Source organism: Trichomycterus rosablanca, chromosome 4 (genome assembly GCF_030014385.1).
Source record: "Trichomycterus rosablanca isolate fTriRos1 chromosome 4, fTriRos1.hap1, whole genome shotgun sequence".
Lineage (NCBI taxonomy): Eukaryota > Metazoa > Chordata > Actinopteri > Siluriformes > Trichomycteridae > Trichomycterus > Trichomycterus rosablanca.
In genome coordinates this window covers 17,742,015-17,768,524 of record NC_085991.1, presented here as the reverse complement: position 1 = coordinate 17,768,524, position 26,510 = coordinate 17,742,015, and the positions used below count along the sequence as shown (strand labels likewise).

At 40.8% G+C, this 26,510-nt stretch overlaps 1 long non-coding RNA gene across 1 annotated transcript; it reads right to left on the bottom strand.

Moving 5' to 3' along the window:
* Positions 1 to 705: 705 nt before the first annotated feature.
* Positions 706 to 1,591, bottom strand: LOC134311433 (uncharacterized). The gene is made up of 3 exons (XR_010011422.1): positions 1,504 to 1,591; positions 848 to 997; positions 706 to 745 (listed from the first exon to the last, which is right to left on the bottom strand). It is a non-coding gene; the product is annotated as an uncharacterized LOC134311433 (long non-coding RNA).
* Between the last annotated feature and the right edge of the window lie 24,919 nt (positions 1,592 to 26,510).

The following is a 26,510-nucleotide window of genomic DNA, read 5'->3' as shown; positions in this document are numbered from 1 at the left end:
CCCTTAGGTGGGAATGGCAAAACCCCAAACTCAGATAAATGTTCCTCTAACCATAATTTGCTGTTCTAGATGTGTTTGTCGGCACATTGTCCTTTTAGGAAAAGGCCAGACCCATATGAATGAATGCAGTACATGAACGGATGTAACTCATCAAAAAGGCACACATAGTGTTCACCTGTCAGAGATGTTTGTAGATGTACCAGGGTGCCAGCTAAACAAACCCCATACCATTATGGAGCCACCACCAGCCTATGTATTTTAAAGTGATTGTTCGTGATCTATTTGCCTACTGTGCTTACACACAGAGGAATTTGTCCTCAGCATTTAACCCATCCATGCAGTGAAACACACATATAAACATACACTAGTGAAGTGAGCACACGTGCCCAGAGCGGTGGGCAGGCCTGTCCACAGCACCCGGGGAGCAGTAGGGGTTAGGTGCCAAGGGCACTTCAGCCGTATAATTGGCGGGACCAGGAATCGAACCAGGGACCTTCAGGTCGCAAGGCTTGTTCCTTAACCCCAAGCCTACGACTGCCCCTTTTGCATCTGTACCAGCTTTTTTGCGCACTACAATGTATACACTCACTTATTATAACACTCACAATAACAAGTGAAAGGTGCATTACCTATTCTTATGTTTGCCTCGTCCATCTTCTAAAGGAAACCTAGCCTCAGTAGCCTGGTCTGACTCAAGTCCTTCATTTTGCCCTAACTCACATTTGTGCAACTTTTCCTGAATAACCTGTCCAAACAATAAACTAGGAACATAATATCTATATAAATTCCTATTGTTACTAATAGGAACATTAAATTAACAATATAAAGCTTATATAGTCTAACATACCTGTAAGCGACTGTTTGTCAGCTGATACACTGACATGAATGTTGTTTTGCAAACATTTAGTCTCTGCCCTGCTTGCTGAATATAATAGAAAAAACTCTGATGTTTTCTGTGTTCACTGTTTTCCTTGGAGCGTCTTCGCCTCACTTGGTGCTAGAATGCAGGCAGCACTAATGTTACATTAATGGCATGATTGCTGTTCTTAAATTAAACTATGTAAATCGTCATTTTAATCTTAGGTCAGTTTGGGGTCTGATCACTGGACCTGAAATCCCATGTACTGCACTATTTTCTGTGTGCCAACACACTTCAACTGACCAGATCAGTACCAAGCTTTTATCTGAGTTAAGTTGTTTTAAGCAGGGAAGACTGAAGGGCAGGGGTGTTCAAGACTGAGGGTATACTTACTATTACTATAAAGAAATACATATTCTAAACTAGTTTGAGGATCACCTGAATCTTTTAAATGCAATATGCCATGTCTTCTTTTCAGGACAGCGACACAACCAGACAGTTTTTACAATGTAACTGTTCACGTTTACTTTACTTTCACTTTCATTTCCTAAAGCATTGCTTTACAGCCTATGCACAACATCAACGGAGTAACAATGTATGCAAAGTTGTCAGCATTGATTAAAGATTGCAATTACATGGCTCACCTGTTCCATGCCCGAGAGAATCAAAGCTTGCTGCTTCTCATATGTACTGGAGTAAAACAGCGTGAAAAGTTGTAACTTGCGTGTATCAGTGAGTCTGACACACTGCCGCTTACAGCCACTCCCACACACTTTGCCCTTGCGAGCATAATACATTACAACAAGTTAGAAACAAGTAACATCCAGATAAACGCTGATCGTTTGTGCGTAAACACAATGTATAACGTTATATTAATGTTGCCACGTGAGAGTAGTTTTATAAGTAGAGTAAAAAATTCGCCAGCCTCTAGCTGTTCAGCTTCATGAGGTACTTATACGGTTATTCCACTTACGTCTTTCGGTGGATTTTTCCCTGGTTTTTCTTCGCCCTTTCTGTTAATATATGGTTTTCCTGCATTGCGTAGCATCTTTCTTTCTTTGTCTTTCCATGTGTTCATTTTCAGCTTTCTTTTTTTCCCTATATTTAACCGATTTTCGTCAGCCGCACTTAGTACTACTGCTTGTCCGTCCATTTTTGGCAGCGGAGATAAACGGTTTTTCCGCGTGAGCACTATTTAAAATTTAAATTATGACCCTAATTAACGGACTATGTTGTAGCGACTGCCTTAATATTAAATAAAGAACATCAAACAATGCCATGCCATGCCGAAGTGATTTTTACAAAAAATGTCACATGTACGGTTTTTCGTTGGAAGGGATCAAATGTTGACAGAATTTTCACTTGTTTTGGTGGTGATTTACTTATGGGTTTCCTGTTTTAATATTTAATATGTAAGATATGTAAGACATTAATATGTAAGATTAAAACCTAGTTTCAAGTCAAATGTGGTTTTTAAGAGTACCTGTTTCAAGATGAGACAACTTGTTTCAAGTAGTCATACTACCCTAGTACTAAGTATTTTACACTTAAATTTGAAAACCTATATTAAGAATTCCAAAAACTAAATAAGTATTATTTGCTCATATTCAGAATATTATACTTGTTACTGTGGTCTAGCAAATCTGTTTTCAAGTAATTTTATCTAAAAATGAGTATTTTTGACTTATTTTAAGCTCTTGGTAGCCGGTCAGAGCAATCTAATTTCAAGACTTGAACAAACTTATTTTGAGAATTCTTGTCAAGTAAAATTATCTTGCTGCATGGACAGATAATTTGGCTAGTATTGATTAACTTTATGCTTGAATTAAGTATTTTTTTCTTATATTTCAACTAGCCTTTTTTACAGTGTGCACAGTGGTCAGAGGGATTTTAAGCCATTCTTCTTGCAGGATAGTGGCCAGGTCACTACGTGATGCTGGTGGAGGAAAACGTTTCCTGACTCGCTTCTCCAAAACACCCCAAAGTGGCTCAATAATATTTAGATCTCGTGACTGTGCAGGCCATGGGAGATGTTCAACTTCACTTTCAGGTTCATCAAACCAATCTTTCACCAGTCTTGCTGTGTGTATTGGTGCATTGTCATCCTGATACACGGCACCGCCATTGGATGCACATGGTCCTCCAGAATGGTTCGGTAGTCCTTGGCAGTGACGCGCCCATCTAGCACAAGTATTGGGCCAAGGGAATGCCATGATATGGCAGCCCAAACCATCACTGATCCACCCCCATGCTTCACTCTGGGCATGCAACAGTCTGGGTGGTACGCTTCTTTGGGGCTTCTCCACACCGTAACTCTCCCGGAAGTGGGGAAAACAGTAAAGGTGGACTCATCAGAGAACAATACATGTTTCACATTGTCCACAGCCCAAGATTTGCGCTCCTTGCACCATTGAAACCGACGTTTGGCATTGGCACGAGTGACCAAAGGTTTGGCTATAGCAGCCCGGCCGTGTATATTGACCCTGTGGAGCTCCCGACGGACAGTTCTGGTGGAAACAGGAGAGTTGAGGTGCACATTTAATTCTGCCGTGATTTGGGCAGCCGTGGTTTTATGTTTTTTGGATACAATCCGGGTTAGCACCCGAACATCCCTTTCAGACAGCTTCCTCTTGCGTCCACAGTTAATCCTGTTGGATGTGGTTTGTCCTTCTTGGTGGTATGCTGACATTACCCTGGATACCGTGGCTCTTGATACATCACAAAGACTTGCTGTCTTGGTCACAGATGCGCCAGCAAGACGTGCACCAACAATTTGTCCTCTTTTGAACTCTGGTATGTCACCCATAATGTTGTGTGCATTGCAATATTTTGAGCAAAACTGTGCTCTTACCCTGCTAATTGAACCTTCACACTCTGCTCTTACTGGTGCAATGTGCAATTAATGAAGATTGGCCACCAGACTGGTCCAATTTAGCCATGAAACCTCCCACACTAAAATGACAGGTGTTTCAGTTATTTTGTCCAACCCCTGTATGTGATCAACACAATCTTCCATCCGAGGAAGAGGAAATGAGTCCGGAGTAGTGACCGCATTTACTTTCCTATAGTCAGTACAAAACCTATAGGAATTATCAGGTTTCAGGACTAATAAGCACGGGGAACACCATGGGCTAGTACTGGGTATCGCCAAACCATGTTTCAACAAATACCCTGTTTCGTTATGAGGATTTACCCGGTAGGGGTGCTGTCGGATAGGTGGGTGATCTCTAACATCAATGTCATGATGAAGAACATTAGTATGAGAGGGAACGTCAGAAAATAAGTAACGAAACCTGTGAATCAGGGATGCAAGGTCAGACTGAGCTGCTAGTGGCAAAGATGCCAGCTTCTCTGGAAGATGTGACAAAGCCTCAGAATTTGAAAGCTTTGCGCAAGGAGCACTATTTCTACCCAAGTGCAAACCGTCACTCTCAGGGGTGTACTGCTCTACCGATGTGGCAGCTATAGCGACAGTCACAGAAGGAGAAGGTGAACAGCGATCAACATAGGGCTTTAACATATTCACGTGGCAAAGGCGAGACTTCCGACGGCGATCAGGAGTTGCTAAGACATAATTGGTATCGGACAATTTTTCTTTTATCACATAAGGACCAGAAAACTGAGTCTGAAGAGCAGAGCCTGCCACAGGTAAAATGGTAAGGACTCTATCCCCAACACTAAAGCTGCAAACTATGGCTTTTCTGTCAAACTTTGCCTTCATAGCTTCCTGTGAAAAACTTAAATTCTGCCTAGCAATTTCACGAGCTAACGACAGACGCTTACGAAGTGTGGAAACAAACTCCAGTTTTTTATTTGTATAAGGCAAAGGAGACAACCACTGCTCATAAAGCACTTTGAGTGGACCACGTACAGAACGACCAAAAACAAGCACATTTGGACTAAACCGAAGAGACTCTTGCACAGTGTCACGAATGGCAAACAATAATAAAGGCACTCCCTCATCCCAATCTTTTCGGGTCTCAAGGCAGTATGTCCTTAACATGTTTTTAAATGTCTGGTGAAACCGCTCGAGCGCACCTTGTGATTCAGGGTGGTAGGCACTAGAAACTTGGTGTTTGATTTTTAGTTTGTGAACCACCTGAGCGAAAAGTCTGGACATGAAGTTTGATCCCTGGTCAGACTGGATATATTTTGGTAGTCCAAAGGTAGTGCAGAACTTAATCAAAGTCTTAATTATAAGTCTTAATTTCTCTCTCGCTCTCGTGGAAGACGGATGCACTTTTCCCTCCTCCTCCCTTATCTTCCCTGCTTGGCTTCTACTGTATCGTATTGTCTCGTCTACTCTACTCTACAGAGATTTTCTTAGCACAGCTCCTCAAAGAACAAATTATGGAATTGGTTAAATGGTCTCTGAATGCTATTGACACCATCTTCTCATCGAGAAGTTCGGGTTCGGGGGAACCCACATGCCCCGACGGAACGCAGATGGCAGGATACGCGATGGACTCGTGGGAGAAGTGGAGGGTCGTGTGCCTGGCACCTCTTTCGTTGGAGGACGTAGAGGATGTTTACCTATTCGGAACTTTGATTGTGGGGTTTTTGCTGATTGGACTAGGCTTTGCCCTGCTGTATCGGGAAATTAAAAGAGTTGGGTCAGTTGTCAAAGGTCCCCAGAAACTGCCCAATTTGATTGATATGGTGGGCAGAGCCGTTGGAACTCAGACTGTGAATATAAATCGCAATATGGATTCCATCTTGGAGAAACAAACGGCTTTGCGAAATGAGATGAACCAGAGACGCATTCATTCTGAGAGTTTGTGTTAAATTTTTATTAGTGCTCAGACAAAACAACAAGTAATTTCTGCTCTTGGCTCCCCTGTTATCAGCAACGGCCTCCCTGATAAGTAAATTCCTCCAGAGGATCTGCTGCGACGTACCTACCCCCCCTTCACGGACTGTTTTTCATTCTGGGCAGTAAGAGCTGTAAACAGCCATGTTATCGCGAACTTTTGTACAGACTTTTTCTTGCTGCAGGAATGGAGGACTGACAGAACTTTCCTAACCCCAAACCAACGTCTCCACTCTCAGCTTCATTCCACCACTATGGTAAAACGGGTCCGTAGCGCGCGCTGGTATGGCTGCGAATCGCCGGATGGCTGCCTCCCGTAGTGGTTACTTTTTCACATCCCCACATCCCTAACCCGTGGCTGGTTGTGTGATTATGTTATGTTATGTTTATATGTGCTTGTGTGCTGTAAGGGTTTTTTTTTTCGTGTTACCATAGTGTGCTCCTTAAGGGAACACAATCTGGTTGCTGGTTTTTTTTATCTCCTACTTTCCCTATGTGTTCATTATTTCTTGTTTTCTTATCCTGTCTTCCTGTCCTGTCTCTCCCTTGTCATTGAATGTTCTGGACAGGTTGATGGTTAATTTCGCTGTAATTGTACATGCTGCAATTTATAGTGACAATAAAATTCTACTACTACTACTACTACTACTACTACTACTACTACACAGTCAATCAACAGTCTTTCGAAGGGTTCTCCGACTGCTGGTATAGGACATAAGGGAGCTGGAGGAATGGGCTGATTTGGCTTCCCCACCATTTGACAAGTGTGACAGGAACGACAATACTGAGTGACATCAGACTTGATAGAGGGCCAAAAGAAATGTTGCAGAATGCGCTGCAATGTTTTCCTGATCCCTAAGTGACCTGAAAGAGGATGATCATGGGCCAGAGACAAAACTAAGTGTCTATATGGAAGAGGCACAACTATTTGCTGAACAGTGTCATAATCTCCATCTGAGCCCACAGGTGACCACAACCTTAACAATACACCATCCACAACATGATATCTAAATTGGCTGTCCACCACATGTGGCTTCTCTACAGCTAAACAGAAACAATGTGCAAGAGTTTTTTCAACATTTTGAGCAGAAACTAAAGCAGTACGTGTAACAAGAACATCTGAGTCTGAATCAGATAACAAGGAAGTAACAGGAGCCTTCTGACAACTCTCAGTCTTCAGTGTAACCTCATCAGTGGGCTAAACAGGGGCCATAAAATCATTCGTACAGAGAAAGGAGTCCGATAAATCAATGGTATAAGCAGATTTGCGTGCTTGGCGACGCGTCAACACACAAGCAGGAAACAAGGTAACTAACTACCTATCGGGAAGAACAGAACTTTCCAGGGGATGATTTATCACTACAGGTAGTGGGAAAACTTCTCCACCAGCAAGATCATTCCCCATAATGAATGAAACACCGTTAACTGGTAGTTTGGAACGTACAGCAACTTTTACATCCCCAACAAATGTGTCAGTTTTCAAGAAAACTTGGTGTAAGGGAACTCTAAGCACTCCCAGTTCAATTCCCTGTACCAAAACATCAGTGCCACAATAAGAGTCATCAGAAAATGGCAGCAGACTATCTAATATAAATGACTGAGCAGCCCCCATATCCCTTAGAATTTTAACCGGTTTCTTAACACTGCTAGTTTGTGATAAGGATACAACTCCACTAAACACAAATGGTTGAAACACTGGTTCTACAATAGAGCAAGATACCACACTTGACTCAATGTCTAAATGATTAGATGGTAAGCTACCTAAGCATTAACCTTTTTAGCTGAGGGACTTAAATGAAAACGTTTACGCTGAAGAGTGGGACACGCTGCAATAAGGTGACCTGCGTCATGACAGTAGAAACATAACCGTGTCTCAACTGGGGAACCAGACCTGGGCTGAGACTAACTGACAGTTTTAACAAAGGTTTTATTAGCTGTAGTTCGACTACGTTGAGGAATGGAAAGAAAACTTGTTTTGTGGGTTAAAACAAACTCATCAGCTAACGTAGCAGCACTAGACAGTTTGTTCACTTTCTGCTCATTAAGGTACACCACAATTTTCTCTGGCAGACAATTCTTAAACTCTTCCAATAACATGAGTTCTTTAAGCTCTTCAACTGTAGTGACTCTGCTAGCCGTACCACATCTTTCAAACAAAACCATCTTTTCTCTTGCAAACTCAACAAACGTCTGGCTGGGGGTTTTAACGATCTGAAATTCTGGCGACACGCTTCAGGGACTAATTCATAAGCTCTCAAAATTGTGGCTTTAATTACTTCATAATCTAAGCTCTGCTCCAACGAAAGGGAATAACAAACTTCCTGAGCTTTCCCCACTAGTTTACACTGTAAAAGTAAAGACCAAAGGTCTTTAGGCCAATTAAGGGCAGTAGCAAAGCTTTCAAAAATCGAGAAATATGCATCTACCTAATTTTCCCGAAAGGCAGGTACAAGGCCAACCTGTCGGCTAACATCAAAGTGTCCAGCATTACTTATAGCCAGAGAGTGTGCTGGGGAGCGAGCCTTGGGCACCGGCAGTGCTGGAGTGGACTGAACAGCATGACGTTCTGGAGAACAAGCCTCGAAAGAGCGTGCTGTGGAGCGAGGCTTAGGCACCGGTGGTGCTGGAGTGGACTGAACAGCAGGGCGTGCTGGAGAACGAGCCTCAAAAGAAGCAACACTGCGAGGAAGAGGAACCAGCCTTTCACCTGCAAAGCTCATCCTCTTTAATTTCAGCTCCCGCTCGGCTTCGAGCTGCAATGCTCTCATGCGGATTGTTTTTGTCTCACGCTCCTGGATCTTTATTTCCAGCTCCAACTCCTTAAGCCGTACCGCCAAACGGGGATCCATCCCTGAGGGTAGAGATCCACCAGGATCTATGCACGGCCGGAACTCCGCTAACAGAAAAAAAATCAGCCACCACAAGTAGATCTGCTTTACGACACGAATCAAACTGTTCCAAAGTAGGACAAATAGCAGACTCTGACAACTCAAATTTCGCCATAGTCGCCCACTGCCAAAAGAGAAAACCACCAGCCAGAAGTAAAAAATAAACAAATACAGGGGTTGGACAAAATAACTGAAACACCTGGTTTTAGACCACAATAATTTATTAGTATGGTGTAGGGCCTCCTTTTGCGGCCAATACAGCGTCAATTCGTCTTGGAAATGACCTATACAAGTCCTGCACAGTGGTCAGAGGGATTTTAAGCCATTCTTCTAGCAGGATAGTGGCCAGGTCACTACGTGATGCTGGTGGAGGAAAACGTTTCCTGACTCGCTTCTCCAAAACACCCCAAAGTGGCTCAATAATATTTAGATCTGGTGACTGTGCAGGCCATGGGAGATGTTCAACTTCACTTTCATGTTCATCAAACCAATCTTTCACCAGTCTTGCTGTGTGTATTGGTGCATTGTCATCCTGATACACGGCACCGCCATTGGATGCACATGGTCCTCCAGAATGGTTCGGTAGTCCTTGGCAGTGACGCGCCCATCTAGCACAAGTATTGGGCCAAGGGAATGCCATGATATGGCAGCCCAAACCATCACTGATCCACCCCATGCTTCACTCTGGGCATGCAACAGTCTGGGTGGTATGCTTCTTTGGGGCTTCTCCACACCGTAACTCTCCCGGATGTGGGGAAAACAGTAAAGGTGGACTCATCAGAGAACAATACATGTTTCACATTGTCCACAGCCCAAGATTTGCGCTCCTTGCACCATTGAAACCGACGTTTGGCATTGGCACGAGTAACCAAAGCTTTGGCTATAGCAGCCCGGCCGTGTATATTGACCCTGTGGAGCTCCCGACGGACAGTTCTGGTGGAAACAGGAGAGTTGAGGTGCACATTTAATTCTGCCGTGATTTGGGCAGCCGTGGTTTTATGTTTTTTGGATACAATCCGGGTTAGCACCCGAACATCCCTTTCAGACAGCTTCCTCTTGCGTCCACAGTTAATCCTGTTGGATGTGGTTTGTCCTTCTTGGTGGTATGCTGACATTACCCTGGATACCGTGGCTCTTGATACATCACAAAGACTTGCTGTCTTGGTCACAGATGCGCCAGCAAGACGTGCACCAACAATTTGTCCTCTTTTGAACTCTGGTATGTCACCCATAATGTTGTGTGCATTGCAATATTTTGAGCAAAACTGTGCTCTTACCCTGCTAATTGAACCTTCACACTCTGCTCTTACTGGTGCAATGTGCAATTAATGAAGATTGGCCACCAGACTGGTCCAATTTAGCCATGAAACCTCCCACACTAAAATGACAGGTGTTTCAGTTATTTTGTCCAACCCCTGTATATACAAGTACCAACTACACAGGGAAGAAAAGAGAAAAGAAAAAAAAAAAAAACAGATAAGCTATCAGCTTGAAGAAATAGGACGAGCCCCCAATTATTACGACCCAGTCTAGGATTAGGCCGTAACAAGTAAATTTGTTTATGAATGTGAGGGAAAAAGGTGAAATAACAGACTGACAACACAACAGATGAGTTCAAAAATGTATTGAACATTCGTTTAAGACTTCAGGAGTGGCCCAGGCCAAAATAATAAACAAAACCCCCTCTAACTAGCATAAACCAAAGCTAGCTTTCCTTAGAAAAAAAACAAAAGATACAGGGTCTTACCTTGCTCCCTAGCTAACCAAAAAAACAGAGACAAAAACCCCGAATCCCAACAAAAATGGCAGCCACTCCCTACAAATGATGAAAGGAAGATATTTACAATATGTACAACAAAAACGAAGTTCCAAAACAGCAGGTTAAATTGTGGTCATAACAGGCATGGTCAGGTATCAGGCAAGACAACAAAAGTACAGACAAACTAATTTACACACTATCAAAAGGTTTAATCACAAACACAAGCAGACTCTATCCACATTCTCTCTCTCCCTCCATCTTTTTTTTTTCCCGCCGCTCTTCTTGGTGCCTTTTAGAGGGTGGCTGGTGAAGGGGAAATCCAGTGATGGAATCCGGATCTGGAGTGAGTACGGCAAAGCGTGTACTTGATCTCTGGAACATATACAAAACACACCAGCACAAAAACACAGAGGACATAACAGTTTGTCTCAGTGCAATTGTGTGTATCTATTTGGCTTTCATCAACAACTTGCTGTTTGAATGGACTGTGGTGAACAAGAAAGCAACATAACATGCATAAGAACATAAAGGATAAGAGTTCTACATGCTATTTACATAATCTGAATATTTAAAGACACCTCTAAGTTATCTTTAAATTATATAATTTTGACAAACAGCTTGGTTTTAGTGAGCGTCACGAACAAGTTGACTCTGTGCGTCTCTCTTTCTCTCTCTCTGAGTGGGTGGAGCGTGTGTGAGTGAGAACGCGTGCAGACCGTTTGGTCTGTGTGTACCTGTTTTCTCTTTCTTTTCCATCTTTTTTTTTTTGGCTGTTTAGTTTAATTTTCAGTTTGTGACAGTTTATTTCAGTTCTTTAGTGTGTTTAGGGGGAGTTATTTGGGGGGATCTAGAGGGTTTGGGGTTGGCGTCTCCCTTGCTGGGTGCCATGGTGGCCCAGGAGAAGGTGGGGTTGGAGCAGTTGAGCCGCCGGCACACAGTGAAGGTGTCGGTAGATGCGAGCGTGTCAGTGGAGGAGAGCAGCCTGGCTGTAGGAGAAGTTGTAGGGCATGAGAACATTCTCTCAGCCATGAGAATGAATAAGGCTGTAGTCTTGTTTATTAATGATCTTAACAAAGTCACTGAAGTTGTTAACCAGGGTGTTGTTATTAACGATGGTTTTTATAATGTTCTTCCACTCGTCACCCCTGCTAAACGAGTCACCCTGAACTTAAGTCAACTTAAAGTTTTACAATTTTTCAACTCAATTATTTATTTTATTTAAAAGTGAAATGCTACTCCTTACCAATGTACTAGTATGGTTTCAGGTAATGGAACTTTTGTACTAACCATAGTGTGTCATTTTAGTTTAGTTTGTTTCTTTAAAAGAAACAAAAAACACTTGAATGTAATGCATTTTTTAAACTTTATTTAGCATTCTTTATATATAGACTGCATAAGTCACCAACATGGCACCAACACATAAGCATAAACTACATAAAAGGATGCAACAAGTTGTCAACAAGTGCACTTTGGTTACATTCATGACAGGAACCGTAGTTACTCATTACACAAGGTTCATCAGTTCACAGGGTTCTATCAAACAGTCATGGACAATTTAGTATCTCCAATTCACCTCACTTGCACATCTTTGGACTGTGGGAGGAAACCGGAGCACCCGGGGTAAACCCACGCAGATGCGGGGAGAACATGCAAACTCCACACAAAAAGGACCACTCGACCTGGGAATCGAACCCAGGACTTTCTTGCTGTGGGGCGACAGTGCTACCCACTTAGACACCGTGCCACCCAAATGCATTTTATGTAAAGATTATACATGCTATAACATTTCTTTTAAATTGTCATCAGTGATGTTACCTGCATACATTAATATTTATGGTAGGACTGTCCCGAATACCAATTTGTGAGTTCAAGTGCTTTATTTCAATCAGCAACAAATATTTGTAGCTTTGTATGCTGCTCAAAAGAGAATGGATCCAGTTCTAATTTGTAATTAACAGATGTAACCTACAACAAGCATATTAACAACACAGCGAGTTCTTCATGGTGGCACGGTGACTAAGTGGGTAAATACTGTCGGCTCACAGCAAGAAGGTCCTGGGTTTGATTCCCAGGTGAGGTGGTCCGGGTCATTTCTGTGTGTTCTCCCCATGTATGTGTGGGTTTTCTCCGGATGCTCCGGTTTCCTCCCACAGTCCAAAGAAATGCAAGTGAGGTGAATTTGAGATACAAAATTGTCCATGACTGTTCGATAGAGCCCTGTGAACTGATGAATCTTGTGTAATGAGTAACTACCGTTCTTGTCATGAATGTAACCAAAGTGTAAAACATGACGGCAAAATCCTAATAAACAAACAAACTGAATATGAGATGTACACCAATCAGCCATAACATTAAAACCACCTCATTGTTTCTACACTCACTGTCCATTTTATCAGCTCCACTTACCACATAAAAGCACTTTGTAGTTCTACAATTAGTCAAGTCAAGTCAAGTCAACTTTATTTATATAGCGCTTTTTACAATAGACATTGTCTCAAAGCAACTTTACAAAATCCAGGACCAACAGATACAAAAACCCCTGTTGAGCAAGCCGAGGGCGACTGTGGCAAGGAAAAACTCCCTGAAAATCACAGGAAGAAACCTTGAGAGGAACCAGACTCAGCAGGGCCCATCCTTCCTGGGTGGCCTGGAGGATACTTTAAATAAATACACGATTTACACAAATCATACAAACACAGAATTAAATGATCTAAAAGTCATAACTGGTAATAAATAGATAAATAAACAATTAAATAATAATAGAGTTGTTATCCGCTCTAGTCTTCAATAAAGTCTGTAGTGATTTCTTGTCGTTGCAATTACTCCAGACATGTCACATCTGACAGGAGCAGCATCGTTGTCCCGGCAGTCTCGACTTTAATCCTTAACCTCGGCGGGTAAACAGGTTTCCATCAGAATGCCCTCGGGGTAAAACAACAGAGAATGTAGTTAATAATGTACAATGCTAGTTGACAAACAGTTTTACAGCGAGTTTTAGACTCCGGCAGCCCTAATTATTACAGCATAACTAAAAGGGAGAGCGAGCAGGTAACAAGGTCATGAAGGCTTTCACAGGACATCAGCGCCCATCTCCCCACCGTCACCAAACCTGAGTGATCGGACAAGAGAGGCAGAACGACAGCAACCCAACATCCCTGATCACCACAAGTTTCTATGACCAAGAACCCCCAAGCTTTGCGCCTTTGTCTATACTAATCAAAAGCCTGAGAAAATAAATATGTTTTCAGTCTAGACTTAAACATTGAGACTGTGTCCGAATCCCGAATAGAGGCAGGAAGATTATTCCAGAGTTGTGGAGCTTTGTAAGAAAACGCTTTTCCACCAGCCGTGATCTTTTTAATTTTAGGAACTATAAGTAACCCTGCATCTTGTGAACGAAGTGGACGCGCTGGGCTGTAGTGATTAATAAGTTCACTCAGATACTGTGGAGCCAGACCATGTAGCGCTTTATAAGTTAGTAAAAGTATTTTGTAATCAATGCGAAATTTAACTGGCAGCCAGTGTAGAGATGATAGAACAGGAGTAATATGGTCAAATTTTTTAGTTCTAGTTAGCACTCGAGCTGCTGCATTTTGAACTAATTGGAGTTTGTTTAAGGATCTACCAGAACATCCAGTTAGAAGAGCATTACAATAATCTAACCGAGAAGTTATAAACGCATGGATCAGTTTTTCGGCGTCATTAACAGATAGTATATTTCTTATTTTAGAAATGTTACGCAAATGATAGAAAGCAACTCTAGTAATATTATTAACGTGTGTATCAAATGAGAGATCTGAATCTATTGTGACACCTAAGTTTTTTACATCTGGGCTGGGAGTAACAGAGAACGTGTTTAAGTTTAGCACCAGGTTAGACAACTTGTCTCTTGCAGCTTTAGAGCCAACAAGTAAAACCTCTGTTTTATCTGAATTAAGTAAAAGAAAATTACATGACATCCAGTTTTTTATGTCGTTTACACAATCTTCTATCTTACTGATTGTGTCAGTATCATTTGGTTTGGCTGATATATACAGCTGTGTGTCATCTGCATAGCAGTGAAAGTTTATGCCATGTTTATGAATAATTTCACCTAGTGGAAGCATATAGAGTGTAAATAATAGCGGTCCCAGTACCGACCCCTGTGGAACACCATACTTTACTTTTGTAGTTTCCGAGCATTTATTATTTACATAAACGAATTGAGAGCGGTCAGTCAGATATGATTTAAACCAAGAGAGTGCGAGTCCTTTAACACCTACTGTATTTTCTAGCCTCTCCAGTAAAATGTTATGATCGACCGTATCAAACGCTGCGCTAAGATCTAATAGAACAAGAAAAGAGACACATCCATTATCAGAAGACATTAACAACTCGTTAACTACTCTAATTAATGCGGTTTCGGTACTATGGTTGGGTCTAAATCCTGATTGAAATTTTTCATGAATACAATTTTCATTCAAATAAGAACATAACTGTTTGGAAACTACTTTTTCTAATATCTTAGAGACAAAAGGAAGGTTTGAAATTGGCCTATAATTAGCTAGTACATGTGGATCAAGATTAGGTTTTTTAATCAGGGGTTTAATAACAGCACTTTTAAACAATTTAGGTACATATCCAAGGCTAAGGGATGCATTGATTAATGTAAGCAGGGGCTCTACAATAGCTGGGAGTAAATCTTTAAGTAAACGAGTTGGAACAGGATCGAGTATACACGATGATGACTTCGATGATTTAATCAACACAGTTAGTTCATTTTGGGAGATTGGATTAAAGGAATTTAGTTGGATTAACTCGTTACTATTATCACCAATGCTGCTCGGAGTGAGTCCATACTTAACATTGGCAAGTGACACACTCTGACTCTGAAGTCGTATTTTTTCTATCTTGTCATTAAATAATTTTAAAAAATCATCGCTGGTACAGTCAGGCGGTATATTAGATTCAGTTTCATTAACGTTTTTAGTTAATTTGGACACTGTCTCAAAAGGAATCTGGGATTGTTTTTATTTTTCTCTATTAGGGACGAATAATATAAAGATTTAGCTTTTATAAGTGCATGTTTATACTCAGTTAGAGCATCTTTCCAAGCAATCTTATACACTTCCAGTGTAGTGTGACGCCACTTGCGTTCTAATTTCCGTGCTGCTTGTTTAAGTGCGCATGTGTGGTCATTGTACCAAGGAGCAAGTTTTTTCTCCCTAATCAGTTTAGTTTTGAGTGGGGCTACGTTATCTAAGGTTGTGCGCAATACAGTCTCTAGGTTTTGAGTTGCCTGATCTAGTTCTTTAGGTTCTGATGCTGGTATATTTGGTAATTCTGGTAGGCAGTTTATGAACGCTGCTGCAGTTGCATATGTAATAGTGCGCTTATATTTAAAACGATGCGGTTGCTGTATATTATTGGACAGGGACACTTCATAAATTAGTAGAGAGTGATCAGAGATTAAGTCATTCTGTGGTACAATTTCCAGGTTGTCTATGTTTATACCATAAGTAAGTATTAAATCTAAGGTATGTTTACAGCGGTGAGTGGGTCCTGTTACATTTTGGGTGATGCCTAAAGATTCTAAAATAGTATCAAACGCAGTTTTGAGTGGATTACATTTATCCTCATAATGGATATTAAAGTCACCAACAATTAAAGCTTTCTTAGTTGATAAAACTAATTTAGAAAGAAAATCGGCAAATTCGTTAAGAAATTCTGAGTAAGGACCAGGGGGTCGATAAACAGTAACCAGTTTAAACATACTAGTTTTATCAGATGAACATTTATTGGTTATGTCAGAGATAAGAACTTCAAACGAGTTTGTTATGGGAGTTGATTTTACAGTAAGACCTATGTCCTTGTCATAAATTGTGGCTATTCCTCCACCACGACCACTAAGACGTGGCTTATGTTCATAACTGTAACCCGGAGGAGATGCTTCATTTAAACCTAGATACTCATCAGGTCTAGCCCAGGTCTCAGTTAAACAAAGTGCACTAAGACTATTATCTGTAATTATTTCATTTACAATTACTGTTTTGCATGCAAGTGACCTGATGTTTAGAAGTCCTAACTTTAGTTTAGCTTTACTATGGTTTTCATGATTCTCATTTAGATTAATTTTAATTAAGTTATTATGACATACTTTTTGATTTTGTTTTGGCTTACACCTGCCACGGTAAACAGACACAGTCTCAATGGTTTGTGACCTAAGGATTCCGGGTGACGTCCGATGGCGACTCGCAGACAGTCGGTTAGGCCTGTTAGTCTGCTGCCTGGTCTTGGCTCTGGATAGTCATTTAACACTATCTGCCGCTACACTAACGCGGTGGTAAAGCCTGTCACCTATGCTGCAAGAAATGCGAGCAGCACCCTCCCACGTGGGGTGGACACCATCCCGCTTCAAAAGACCAGGCCTTCCCTCAAAGGTGGACCAGTTATTTACAAAATCAATGCAGTTTTCTGAGCACCATTTAGACATCCAGCGGTTCAGCAACAACAACCTGCTGTAGGTTTTGCCACTGGGTCGAATCGGTAAGGGGCCAGAGCACACTACTGCCTCAGACATCGACCTAGCTAACTCACACACCTCTTTAACATTACTCTTAGTAACCTCAGACTGCCGTAAACGAACATCATTAGTGCCGACGTGGATAACAATCTTCGAAAATCTACGATTAGCATTAGCCAGCACTTTCAGGTTTGCTCTGATGTCAGGCGCCCTGGCCCCCGGAATACAAGTGACTATGGTTGCTGGTGTCTCTATGGGGGTTGCAATACGCACGTGTCGGAGCTGAGAATCTCCTATAACCAGAGCACTTACATTAACAGGCTTCTCAGCGGGTGGCTCACTGAGTGGGGAAAACCTGTTGGACACGTGCAACTGAGATGGTCGGTGCTTTGCCCTACGACTATGTCGCCGAGATGTCACCCAGTCGCCCCGCTGTGAGGGCTCTAATGCCGGAGTCTGGGGTTCTATACCTGAACTGCTGGCATTCGGGGCTGCTACAGCTGAATCTAAGCACTCACTAGTAGTAGTCTGTTCTAATGCCCGAATGCGCCCTTCTAACACTGAGATCTTCTCCGTCAGACTAACAACTAATCTACACTTATCACATATAAAGTTATCACTAAACACGGAGAAGGAATAACTGAACATGTTACACTCGGAACATGGATATAATGCTCCTGCTGGGGCCATAATAACAAAGAAATGTACTTAGCTTTACAAGATGAGTTGGAGATGATGTTTATGTTGGATTCACCGGCGCTACTGCTGGTAGTCACAGAAGAACGGCTTTAATTCCGGATGAAACAGGCGATGATAAGCTGGAATACAAAAACCACCAACCAAACCAACACAAACGCGCTTCGTTCGGACAAAAGCGGCTGTAATTCTAAAGGAGAACGGTGTTATGCGCTGGTGTACTAAACAAATAAACGCGCTTCCTACGAACAGAAACGGTTATAACTCCCCACAAAACAGAGGTGTTTTAAGAGCTGAAATACAGAACACAACCAAACACAAACGCGCTTCGTGCGGACCGAAAACGGTTTTAATTCTCAATTACTGAGTGTAGTCCATCTGTTTCTCTGCATGCTTTGTTAGCCCCCTTTCATGCTGTTCTTCAATGGTCAGGACCCCCACAGGACCACCACAGAGCAGGTATTATTTGGGTGGTGGATCATTCTCAGCACTGCAGTGACACTGACATGGTGGTGGTGTGTTAGTGTGTGTTGTGCTGGTATGAGTGGATCAGACACAGCAGCGCTGCTGGAGTTTTTAAACACCACACTGTTCCTGCTGGACTGAGAATAGTCCACCAACCAAAAATATCCAGCAAACAGCGTCCTGTGGGCAGCGTCCTGTGACCACTGATGAAGGTCTAGAAGATGACCAACTGAAACAGCAGCGATAGACGAGCGATCGTCTCTGACTTTACATCTACAAGGTGGACCAACTAGGTAGGAGTGTCTAATAGAGTGGACAGTGAGTGGACACGGTATTTTAAAAATCCAGCAGCGCTGCTGTTTCATACCAGCACAACACACACTAACACACCACCACCATGTCAGTGTCACTGCAGTGCTGAGAATGATCCACCACCTAAATAATACCTGCTCTGTGGTGGTCCTGTGGGGGTCCTGACCATTGAAGAACAGGGTGAAAGCAGGCTGAAAAAAGTATGTAGATGGACTACAGTCAGTAATTGTAGAACTATAATAAACAAACAAACATGCTATATAAACACTTCACTGCGTTCATTACACGACATTAATCCATTTCTTTTGGCTTAAAGACAATTGCATCAGTGTGGTTACAGCAGGGTTTGAATTATGCCATACAGATTTTGGACTTTGGGGGACATCTTGTGCTGTTCAAGCTGCATGATGATTTTCTGGAGCACTTCAAAAGTGAAATGAAGGGATTTTGGATAAGCTGGGTTAAGTACGTATATAAGACCTAAAAGCAGAGCACAAGCTGAGGAGACAGAGGTCAGTCCATGCAACACCTCCACTCCCTCAATGACTATGCCAATGTCTTCAGGTGGCTCCTGAATTCCTTCTCCCTCCCTCCGAACAAGAAACACCGCAATGGTGAGCTGCTCAAGGTCCCGCTGAACATTGCCTGCACCAGAATTCTAAAGTACAGAATATGATAAAGACTAGCGTTACTTTACACTGTTATGCAATAGCTGTGAAATAGGTAAAGAACTGTACATAAATTTACCGTAATTTTATGAACAAGTTCACTAGCACACTAATCAACAAGTTAGCTCATAGGCTAAACAGGACCACCACAGAGCAGGTATTATTTAGGTGGTGGATCATTCTCAGCACTGCAGTGACACTGACATGGTGGTGGTGTGTTTGTGTGTTGTGCTGGTATGAGTGGATCAGACACAGCAGTGCTGCTGGAGCTTTTAAATACCGTGTCCACTCACTGTCCACTCTATTAGAAACACCTGTCTTGTCAGTCCACCTTGTAGATGTAAAGTCAGAGACAGTAGCTAATCTGTTGCTGCACAGTTTGTGTTAGTGTGAAACTGAGGTGTTTCAAAACTCCAGCAGCACTAATGTTTCTGATCTAATCATACCAGCTCAACACACTAAAACACACCACCATATCAAGGTCACTAAAGTGCTGAGAATGATCCACCACTTAAATACCTGCTCTGGGGAGATCCTAAGGGGGTCCTGATCATTGATGAACAAGGTAAAATGAAACTAACAAAATATGCAGAGAGAGAGACTGACAGACTACAGTCTGATATTGCAGGTATTTGATCCAATTTACTATTTTTTTGTTCCTAAGCATTACATTTTGTCCAAGACAACTTCTTTGTGAGGAAAAAACTAAATTAATCCAACTAAACTATAGGTGTTATGATTTTTACAGCTGAGAAAAACCTCTTTCACAGAATTACTATAAATCTGTGATATTTTACTTTTGAAACTTACAACATATTCCTTGATCAGGTCATCTGCATTTTCTCCCAGGAATATGATGAGAGCTTTCAAGACACACTCTCTCCAAAGATGAATGTCGTTAGTCTAGAACAACATAATCTTGATTAGAAAAGCAGTCTCAGCACCTTTTTAAATCAATATTGTGCAGCACTACAGATATGTAACCCCTAAATACCCCTAATATTTTTTGCGGTAAAATAAAATTGCATATTTTCTAAAAACCTGTTTTCACTTCGTAATTATTGGGCATTATGTGCAGATGTTTGGCAAAAAATTAATGTACTGTTGAATAAGTCTGTAGCATAACAAACATAAAGTGTGGAGAAGGTGAAAGGGGTGTGCAGACTTTCCGGCTTGACTGTACATTAACAGTTACAGACCTGTAAACCTTTTCTTATAATGCAGAATTACACAAAGAATTACAACTTGTATAGCTTGGGTTGTTTTACACCAAAATTAATTGCAAAACAGACGTCCTTACTACTACATCTAAACTACATTTGCTTAATTTAAAAACTGATTAACATAGAATTGTAATTTTAAAAAGTGATGATTTTCAGCTTTTGAGTCGCTGAAAACATGCCCTGCATATAAAAGGCACAGTCAACACTATACTCTATGGGTGTAGTCGAAAAGCTAGGAAGCTCTCTACATAGACAGCATTTTACGTCATCTGACGTGCGCTCCCGAGAAGGAGGCTGTTCGAAATCCTAGATGCCTTAATAAGCTGTCTAGTTAGGCATCTTAAAATGTTAATGTTATTTTGACCCAAGAACGAGTGAGCATCGGAAGCATCCTTAGTGATCAAGGCAATCCCAGCATTCAGTACGGCAGCTCTTCTCTCACAGAAAAATAATAAAAACATGGCTGATGGGGCGGAGAAACGAACGGAGTTATTTTCAAACGTAAATAAATTATTATTGTTTTTTAACTTGTATAAACTTGCACATGTGTGTTTATTTGCAAGTTCGGGCTTGTCAGCAAATGTAACCGTTTTTCGTACACGGAGGGAGATGTTAGTTCACATACTAGCGCACTGTGCCCCCCATCCCATAGGTTTGAATGACAAGATGCTAAATGCGAAACACGACGGAATCGCTGTCTAAGTAGTGCGTTCGAATAACCTGACGTAAGTCATTGACTTATTAGAATCCTCTCTACTGAGGCAGCTGCCTATGTAGGCAGTAAGACAGCAAGGCAGCTCCCTAGGTTTTCGAACACACCCTATAAGTATACAGATAAAGTGACATCACTCTTAGCTATGGAAACTCAGGGTCCCCTTTGACAGATCTACCTGGCCCAGTGCGTCAAAAATATCAGCAGTCTTTTGGCGCGTTGCTCCTCCTCTGGCACGAATGACTCTGATTAGCTGATTTGAGTACAGGTCTAACTGGGCCATGAACTCCTCAAGAGGAACAGCCATGAGCCTCTTGAACTCTGCATTGATCTGAAACAAAACAAATGACACTGGATATAGAATGGACAAAATCTCAGTAAACCAAGAAGTCCTGACAAATATGGAAACTGAAAATGTAAACTGTCAGTAAGCAGTGTTCTACTTAATCTTAATTACATCAACCCATGACCAATTAATAAACGCTCACCATATCAAAACATAGATACAGAGATCTACTACTTCATAAAAGTGACTATTACCTCTTTCTGTTGGAACAATGCAGGCCATCTGTCCTTGAAGTCCTTAATGCTTGGCTCTTGGTTCACCACCTCCTGTCGTCAGTAGGCAAATGTAAGAGCCATTTTGCCTGCAATTACCCTTTCATTGTTCCTTATCCAGATATCTGTCAGCAGTTCAAGTCTCTCTTTTTCAAGCTTTCCAGAGTCTCGCCAACAGGAAATGATGGATAAAAGTTAGCTTCGGCTCGTTTTGGCTTCTTCACTTTCTTAGCAGGAAAAGCATCTGTAGTAACTTTGGATTTAAGGGAATTTACTGACAACTCTGGACATCCTTGCAATTTGAGCTGAGTCCTGTAGTTTCCCATTTTGTACTTCAGACGCTGTTTCCAACCGTAGCAGCCATTGAATGAGCCAGGTTCTGCCAAACAAGGGTGTTTCTTTAGTAAGGCCTCTGCAACTAGACAGAAGCGTGCATCTTCTGGGTAGGCTTTGTATTGGTAAATTTGTTCTGCTTAATCTATTTAAGATATCAGACTTGATTCGGGAGCTAAGAGTCAACCTTTTGCAACTCACTTTGTACTCAGAATTACCTTTCTGTAGTTGCAGCTCTGCATCATATGAAAATTGGGCAATTGGAAAGTCATCTGGCCACTGTTGTTTTCTAGACAATAGAGATTCGGGAGATGAGAGGATTATTGTGTCATCTGATGTCAAAGATCTACAGTCGTCAGAATCATGGGAAAGAGAATGGGATAATGTAGTCTCAGTGGCACAGCGCAAAGGTGGATTTGTTTGCTGGTGGATCACCTTGATTGTCCCCAAATCCTGAAGTTCAGTGGTAGAATTAAGATTAAAAAATTCATTGCCAAAATCATAGTCCATGTATTGCAGTCTGATGTTGCCCTTTAATTGAAAAGTAGTCTTTATCATGCCGAGAAGGTCATTTAGTGACTCTGGTATGCCATTTGGAAGTGTCATTTTTTCAATGTTGCTGTCCCCCAAAATCTTTCAAGTCTTGAACCAGCCATGGTAGTCTGAGAAAAGAAACAACTTAGTAAGACTCAACATGAGGCAAATCCTCTCAAAACTTCAACTGACTATTTTTTGGAGAGAATTTATGTAGGATTGTGGTAGTAGATTGCAGTAGTTTTATCCAAATTGGCCTAGAACTGGCAACTGAGTAGATAGTAAATTATACTATAGGACTAAACTGTAGCAGACATAGTGAATAATTAATTATTATTCACATGGTTATTTTACCATCTTTTTAACAAATATGTACAGTGGCCTACCTTAAACATTGGATTAAATAAAAATAAATAAATAATAATAAAAAAAAATTGTAAGTGGCAGTAAAAGAAAACTTGGATAAATATGCAAAAATGAGAATAAAAAAACACAAAGGGTAACAATGGTTTTAAAATGCATTTGCTTTTTTTAACTGAAAGTTAAAAACATTAAGAGCAACTTAACTGAAACATATTCGGACTTTCAGTACAATTATTTTCGAAAGCACAATAGTAGTGCAGTGAATCTAGCTTTTGTTTTCATGCATAATAAATAACTTAATCATAGAGCTCACCCTTTAAATTTGTATGTATCTCTTCAATGTAACAAGATGCATCCCTCCAATTTTGTAGTCTGCCAGTGGATATGCGTCAAGCAGTTTTTGTGGCTCAACAAGTTCCACTTCCTTGCCTGGTGAGGTTTTAAGATCGTATGCTCGATAGTGTTCAATATACCACCCACTGAGCTTCTTCACAATATAAATCAACTTGTCCTGCAGAATCACCATATGGATGATTTCACAAAACTCTGGCAGTCCCCCTAGTGAGCCATGTATCAAGATCATCCCACACTTGTAATTTTGTCCATTATAAGTCACACATTTGGCCAAACACACCATGTCCATCCCTGAAGACTTCTGTCTCAGGGCATTTGAGATTTCCTTGTTAAGAACATCAATGTGAACAGTGGAAACATTTGTCAACAACCTTTTAAAAAAACTATGTTTGGCTTCAAAACGCATTGTCCATAGTGCAACCAATGGACCAAACTGACGAATCAAGTGTGGATAGTGCTCCAAGAAATGGTGTTTTGGTTTAAGCTGACAGTCTGGAAAAACCTCTTGAAATCTAACTCATTATGTGCTCAGATATCTTAAAATCAAGATATGCAATGGAGTCCTCAGTATGAACAGGACAGACAACAAGATGTCCTTCAGATCTGTTAAGATCTGCCAAGCTGGCTCATCGCAGGGAACTCTCTTTCCAATCAGCAAAGGCAAAAATCTAATTAGACTCCAGTTCTCATGCGCATTTCCCCCAACAGTTTTTTTTTCTTCAAAATTGAGAGCAACAGGATGAGGTCGGTTAGTTTTGTCAGCCCACTTGAAATTAAAAGATGATATTTGTTCGTTTAATGTAAATAACGTGAAATACTTTTTTTTTGACAAATACACTGAGGCACAGTGCAAGTTCAAAAGGAACAATTCCTTCAAAAAGTTTGTGAATGATATCTGGAGGAAAACCAGTGGCAACGGTAAAATATGAGAGGCGCTTTGACAAAATACAAGTTGATTTTACACCACAATAACTGGGCAGTTCATTTTCTTCAAGTATTTTTAAATGTTCTGCATGAACGTTTTTGGTTCTTAAGGTAAAGACTCCACTGCTGACTTTTTTAGTCTGGAACTCTGACTTTTCTGCAGTGCAAAATCTACATACATAGGACCCTGAAAAATTTTCCACAAACCCAGCAATACCGTGTGCTCCAAGGTTGTCAGCAACAACACACTGAACTGTGCCTTTTACTGTTCTGCCCAACTTTGTTACAAATATCCCATGCTGTTCCAAGACTACAAGAACATTAATTATAGGTTCTAACACTTTCTCATACCCATAGAACTTCAGATCATTACTTTTGACTAAAATAGCCAGAAAAATGGAAGACAACGCAGAGTTGCAAGCTAGTGGCAAATTACCCAAAATCCAATACAAACCACAAATTTTATGCTTCCTTTTGGAAGTACCAAGGGGATTTCATATTTCAAATTAATCAATGTATAAGATCAATGAAATGCTTTCCTGCGCAGACAACAGCCTATTTTCTTTAAAAAAGGCACCATCAAAAAAAGATTTGTATACATGCACAGAAGTTGGCTGCTTATCTACAGTACGTAAATTAACTGTTTGATCCAATATTGCCTGGCAGTCAATAATTTGCTGCAAAGACTTTAAAATTGAAATATACTGGAATGACTTTTTTTTCTTTTGGTCAAGTATATATTCCACAGGGCTCACTACATTAAAGTGTCTCTTATAGTAAGCCTTTCGCCTCCAAGCACTGGAAAGTGGACCTTTATCACCAATTGCTTTTTTAACAGGGTTTGTCTCACAGAGTGCACTGGCTAGCTTTACAACAACTGACTTGTCAAACTGGCATCCATGATCTTGTAATATCTGGCTAATAGTCTTTTGAGTAATCGGCAAAGAATGACAAGCAATCAAATTGTTTAACTCCTGCAAAAGCTCATCTACAGCTGCATTAGATACATGATGAACATTTTCTAACTTAAGGAGGACTGAAGCAATTTTAAACTCAATATCCTTCTCTAAGTTTTCAGAATACTCAATGTCTAAAACAGAATTTAACTCAACAGTGCTCTCTATACTTTCCCAATCTGAAATATCACAAGCAGCAGCAGATTCTTCAACAGAATTTATTCCAATCTTAAATAAATTTTCTGTGCCAGAGTGTTTTCTGTATTTATGACTTTTACAGTTCTCATAGATATTGGTTTTATATTCACAGTTTTGGAACACACAGGTTACAGGCTCCTTATTTTTTAAGTGCTGAAAGAGGTGCTGAAAATATTCCCTAGCGTGATATCTTGCTGTATGTCGGCCATTTCGGCTCTTTATGCGCAGCGCATTTCTGTCGGATATCTTTGCCTTTGTATGCCTGGATTGGGTAAGTGCTGCAGTTAATTTTATAATTTAATTTAATTTTATAATCTTAAGATAACTGAGTTAAGATGAAGTATTTGTTATGGTACCTTATTAAGTGTGTTTTAATGTGGGTGGCGTCTGAAAGAATCCAGTGAGTTTTGCGACGGGGAGTCGAATCTTTTGTCTCGGTTCCTTTTAGGGAGCCGTATATTTACATAATGACTCCTGGAAGAGTCGGTTCCTTTGTTTCGGTTAGAAGAGCCGTTTCATAGATTCGAATCATTTTATGACACGTCGCTAGTGGTTATACAATTTGAAAAAGTTTTGTCATTTGAAATGACACATTACACATCCCTAACTGTTTTAATTGTTGCATCAACATGTTTCTTCTTTTGCATTTGAGTTAAGGACAACGTTTCTTCTATTGCATTTGAATTAAAGACTACTGTTGTGAGGTTTGTATCCACTCCTGTTTACATTACACAGAGGAGACCCCCTGCTGTTTACTCGGTGAGTACATTTTAAATGTTACTTTCTACTTTTTACTTGAGTAGATTTTCAGAGTAGTAACTTTACTCGTAATTAGGTGGAGATTCATTAAGGTAATAGTACTTTTGCTTGAATACACTTTTTGGTACTCTTTCCACCTCTGATTAAGACATGTGTTGATATATTGGATTATATACTGTCAAAGCTTGTGTTTATTTGAGAGTGATGTCGTGTTTTTCTCTGTGTACAAATGCTGAATACAAGTAAAAGGTAAAAGCTAATATGTTACTGTTTCTAAAATATTGTGTAGTTGTAAAGAGTGAGATTTCATATACTGTTGCAGGGTTCAGAAGTTTACAGGTGAGGCCTTTCATTGTTGATGTTTTTGGCAGTTTTTCTGGAATTTGTATTGTTCGTGTCAATGTCTGAGTTATATCGTGTCGACCGAGATTGGGAGTTATATCGTGATATAAATTTTAGCCATATCGTCCAGCCCTAGTGTGGGGGTTGTGAAGTTAGGAACACATGTCTACGTGATCCAAAAGTTTAAGGCCTCCATTGTAGTGTTGATGTTAAACTTTAGAAATACTGTATGTGCTCCCCTCTGTAGTTGATAGTGAATTGGAGAAAGCTAAAAGGTTGAAAAAATTTACTTTTA